This window comes from Pteropus alecto, unplaced genomic scaffold, assembly GCF_000325575.1.
Source record: "Pteropus alecto unplaced genomic scaffold, ASM32557v1 scaffold156, whole genome shotgun sequence".
NCBI lineage: Eukaryota > Metazoa > Chordata > Mammalia > Chiroptera > Pteropodidae > Pteropus > Pteropus alecto.
Genome location: NW_006437746.1, coordinates 4,923,908 through 4,929,907, shown reverse-complemented (window position 1 = coordinate 4,929,907; position 6,000 = coordinate 4,923,908).

Sequence of the window (6,000 nt, the reverse complement as noted above, 5' to 3'; positions counted from 1 at the left end):
CTATGTATTATACGGTAATGCCTCCCCATCTGGTGTTTTGAAAACATATGTGAGAAGAGAAATTGGGACATGCGTTAAGGATAGAAGACACTAGAAAGGCCCTAGAATAGAAAACTCAGGCTGAACTATATAGTTCTTTTTCATCATAGTAGTTAATGGTGTTTATACTGTGTCAGCTTTGATTTTCAGTGCTTTTACTGTGAATGTAGGCATGAAAGCTAGCTGCCTAGTTTGACTTTTGGATATGATGTTAGCTATTGTTATTACTTCCAAATCATAGTCCTTCTGTTTTTACTTTTTGTTGTTTCTGTGACATCTGCTTTGTCAATTTGCAATATTTCTTTGTTGTGAAGCATAACATTTGACCTTTTCTAGTGAGCTATCTATGGATGATACTTAACATCCCTCTGTGATTACTAGAATGTTTTAAAAGTGGTTAGCAACTTGATGGCTAGGGCTGTGGACCAACTGTACTTTCTTTAATTCTGGTATAATATAACTTGACATTTGAGACATAAAACAAACAAAAAACTCATGGGATAGTTCTGATGAAATTCTGTTTTATAGATTAACTAGCTTTATTATTATATGTTATATGTAATTATTATATACATATATGGAATTTGGTATCTAGAAGTGGAAATTGCAACCAGATTCCTAATTTGCAAAACAATATACAGAGTGCTCTATTGCTTTTATGTTTACTTCAAGAACTCAAAAGATAATTTTCATAGGAAATGAAAATTTAGCACTGTGGTGTCTTATCATAAAAGATTGGCAAATGGGTGGGACATGTATTTAAATATTCAGACTATTAATATTCTCAAACACAAAACAGTTTTATATCTAACTGTTGCTCAGTTTTTTGGTTTTTTAAAAAATTTCTCACTGTGAGTCTTTTAAAATTAAATGACCCTAAAGTAGAACTATGTGTTGATGCTATTCGGCAAAAGTTAATTTATGGAAAATATTTTCCATCATAACATACTCACTGTGGTTATATATTTGTGATATTTTTGTTTATTGTTGAGGACTGAAGTTTTTGCAACTGTAGAAAGTCTAAATCAGATGAATGAATCATGGTGATTACTTCTTCTTGGATCAAGGGAATAGGGCTCAGCCACAGTCAGGCGAATGGGCTGCGATTGCAGGTGGGTGGGTAATCATGTATTAACTGGAATACATACATTTTGCCAACACACTTCTAATCACCAACTCTCTCTGCCTACTGCATGTGCACATATGGTCTCTTGTTTGTTTGTTTGGGGGATTTGTTATTCTCTTTCATATTGCAATTAAACATTAAAAAATTTTATTCTCGAAAATTTCAAACATTCATACGAGAGAGAATAATGAACATCCCCTTGCCCCCACCTATTGTACTCATCCAGCTTCAACAGTTATTAACATTCTGCCATTCTGGTTTTATCAATCCCCTACTCTTTGTTGTTCCCGGAGTATTTTAAAGCACCCCAGATATTCTGTCATTTCATACTGTATATCTCTAAGAGATAAAAGCTTTTTAAAAAAATAACCACAATACCATTATACCTAGTGCAATTGGCAATAATTCTTTAATATTACTTAATACACAGTCCTTATTTTTTTAAAAATATCGGGCTCTAAATAATCATAAGATTACCAGATTTCAGATCTGTCAATCTATTATAGTTTTGTTTAGTTTAACTTTATTTATGTATTTATGCCATCACCAATTTGATAGTTCTTATTTTTTGAATGTCTAGAAATCATTTTTTTACTTTGTCATTAAAAAAAATTGCAACATTTCACATCATTCCAAAGTTACTGTAATAAAAGGATGTTCAAAGATGTATAGCTGTTCTCTTCTTACTGTTTCCTTTAATGGGTAATCATCATGTTTCATTTTAGTTGAGTCTTCCATTTTGAAAATACAGTGTATAAGCATACTAAACATACTGTTCTGTGTCTTGCTTTTTCACTTAATAATATATTCTAGAGCAGTATGCAGACATCTTTGTTACTACATATACTACTCCATTGAATGGATGGTGGATGTACCAGAGTTATTCACCACTCTATTGATGAACATTTAGGCCATTTTCAGGCTTTTGTTATCACATGGATAATCTTTTAATTTTATTTTAACCTTATTTTCCATGTATGAAGTGGTGATGGTGCTATATTCAATGCATTGTAATTCACAATGATCCTGCATTATCATTGGCTTTGCCCTGTAATAATTATTTCAGGGTTGGTTTGCTTATTTTTTTAAGTATGCAATCTTTGTCCTACTTGTACTTGTGTTTGTTGACTTGAAACCTCTTCGCACCTCAAACATTAATTTGCCCTTTTGGGGGGAAATGCTTAAACTCTTTATAACTACCAGAAAATAAATGATGACTATCTTTTATTGCATTTAAGCTTTTGTTCCTCAAGAAAACAGTTTTATTCCTTTTCATTGTATTTTGATTTTGGTCTGGTGGTAATTTGTTATGCCAGAAATTGTCTGAGTTGCTGTATTCATTGTGTTACCAAAATAAAACACAACCTATATATGTTTTCTTGTATTTATACTTAAAATAGAAAAAAACCTGCTTGTGAAACATGAAAGAATAAAATTATTTTCAGAGGCATTTTTAATATTAACACTAAAGTAAGCAGGTATTTATGAAGGAAAGCCATCCTGAATTATCATCTTTGTGTTTAAAAAGAGACACCTCACCTTTCTTATGTGTTTAGGTTTAATTATATCACATGTTTTACTTTCATTATTTTTATTTCGAAGGTGGGTTTTAAAGAGCTCATTTGCCTGAAAGTCCATAACCACATGAAAGAACTGACCACCATCTATTTTCATGTTTCTGTTTAATGTGGTTAAGCAAGAGTAAGACTGGAAGGCTGGCAGAATACAGGGTAGGTGCAGCTTATTGAACATTAATGAGGTGAGCTTTTATCCTGTGGTTTGTCTGTAATAAGACATCTCTCAGACTCTTGGGAGTCAATATTCCACACTGCTTTCAGTGTAGTATCTTTTTCATAGAAGAATCTTGTCCTAAATTGGAAAAAATAGGAACTCCAATGATTTTTGTACATTCAGTTTAGGAGTTTCCTCTATAATGTAGATATGATCATCAGAACTCTAGTGTGAACACTCTTGTTACTCTTTTTCATGATACAACCCCTTCTGTTGCTAGGCAGATACATTTACTAGTATACTGAATCAAAATATGTTTCTCTGAAACTCTTTACCCTTTGCTTCCAGTTCTGTGTATTAGCTAATAATATAATATAGTTCTGCAGTCAGCATGTAGGCTTTGCTACTTCACTAGCTTTGACTTTAGATTTCTTCATTTGTAAAAAGGGGAATGCAAATAGTAGACCTTTCATAGGTTTGAGGGTCATCTAGCTGCTAGATGTATGTAAAACATTTAACCCATTACCTTAAAAGTGGAAAATATTCCATTAGGTGCTTGTAATAGTTATGGTGGTCCAGTACTGGGAGCTGTAAAGACAATAGTATAATGTGATCAGGTCACTAAGAACTTGCCCTCAACTCTTTGTTGCGATTCATTGACTGATACTAAAAACAAATTTCATCATTTATGCATTTCTGTCTTTTGAAGGTTATTTGGTAGTAGGTGTCCCCTCTCCCATATTTTGCTAATGAGGAAAATAAAATGGATAATTTAAGAGATTTAACTTAAAATAGTGAATACAAGTAGTAAAACTCAGGTCCTAAAATGTTCAAATTAGATCACCATACAGCTCAATTTATGGATTTTGGAATAAGCAGATTGCTTTAGTAGGAGAACATAATTCACTTTATGTAAGTGTTTGTGCCAACTAATTTGAAAGACAAATTTAGAGACACATTTCAGGTATACATACATTGTTAACATTTGAGATGATATTCTTACCTTTCCTCATTTACTATGGAACATAGTAAATACATTTGAGATCAGCTGTTTACAAAGTGATTTCTTGTGTAAAAAAAATAAGTTAGCTTTATTCACTGTCTTATATAGACACTCTATATTAAAATAAAGCTGCAACTATTTTGGGGTATAGTTAATGGGCCAGACAGAAAAGTTGAAAACCATATGGTATCACTTATATGTGGGATCTAAATCTAAAAGCAGCAAACATGACAGACTCATGGATATGGACAGTGGACTAGTGGTTACCAGAGGGAAGGGGAGAAGGGAGAAGGTAAATAAGGGTAAAAGGGGTCAAATATGTGGTGATGAAAAGAAATCCAACTATGGGTGGCGAACTCAATGCAATATATATATAAGACTTCCTGTTGAGTTGTACACTTGAAACTTAATTGGATTTTGTTAATCACTGTCAGCATAATAAATTTTTTAAAAATAATAAGAATAGTTGATGGGCATTGTGGGAGAGAGCTGCTATTTTAACCTGTATTTATATATCAGATGAAATTACTTTCTATGAGAATATCTTTGCCTTGTAAACACTTTTTAATAACATGTTTTTATTAAATTGTTGTTTTCCTAGATTTAATCTATATGCATTAGCCTCTATCACTAGGAGCTCTCTGTATGTCTGAGATGCTATGCTAGTTGAAAATGTGGACTTAAAGCAAATGAGAAATACTGCATGTGTTTATCAAGTCCACTGGCATAAATTCAGATTATCATATTCATCCTTAAGTGCTTTGCCTACAGTTTCTATATCTTTGATAAAAAGCAGTGTGGAGATACCCAAGTAGAGATGTCCATTGAGCAATTTTGTAAATAAATACAGAGAGAGGTTGGGTTTGGAGATGTGGGAGTTACCAGTCTATAGATGATACTTAAAGCCTAGAATCTGGATGAGATGGGAAAAGAGTAGATGGAGGAAAAGGAAGGCCAAGCAGGGATCAAGTTTTGGGACACTCCAATGTGGAAGATAGCTGGTAGAATAGGTAGAGCCAAGAAAGAAGATTGAGGAATAGCCAGTGAGGGTAGGAGGAAAAGAGGAGAATGTGGGCTGAGAAAGCCTAAAAAAGAAATTAACCATTGGCTTTAAGATGTTGGTCACTAGCGATGACCACCCCTCCCCACCCCCCCTTTAAGGTAAGGTATATTATAAGCTGTTTGACTAATGAGAATGGAGAGAGACGGAGACAGAGACACTGATGATAGAGGAAAGGGAATAAATAGGAAATGGAAATCTTTGAGAAGGCAAGAAGATAGGACACTGAGTAAAGTGGGATCATCGATCGAGAGTGGTCAGGGAAATGGTAGTGACAGATATTGGGGTTGGTTTCTAGGGAAGTAAGAAAGGGAATTGAGTGGCACAGGTCGTAGAGTGAGAAAATGGTAGAAACAGATTCCAACCTCGGTATCATTAAAGTTTGATATTTTTGCTGTATTAATTACCTTGCCATCATAATAAGCAAAGTAATAAATACTAAAGAAGGTGGCCTTTCACAAAGAAGAATCAGGAAAATGAGACTAGGTTGAACCAAAAAAGGGAAAATTAAAAAGAAAGCCCTTTATTAGTCCTTTCATTTATGGAAATTATTGTTTATCCTGTATTATAGTTATTTGGTACACCTCTATGCCATATTACTTCAAATATGAGATTCCTGGTGGGTAAACTTGACATCTTGCCTTTATAGAGCTAACAGTGCCTTCAGAGGGGTAGAACCTTAAATAATTATTGAACAGATAGCCTTGTGATTGATGAGTACTGATACCTATAGGTAACAGTGTTGCCTTTCTAAAAAGTCATGGTTGGTTGTGTGCTATGGAAGGATATCTTCTGATACAATGTCCACATTTGCCTTAAGCCCAGCTAACTCGTGGTAGTTAGCTAGGACAACTATTTACTACTAAAACCTTGGCCTTCAGAGGGTTTAACTCTGTTTAAAAGAGATTTGCAGATATGTATGACTATAGCCCAAGCAGTGAACTAGATATGATCCTTTTTGTTAAGTTTTACTTATGAAGACTTTCTTTCTGATGCCCTTTACCATATCTTTGAAGATCTGAGGCATTTTAAGTCTTGAAT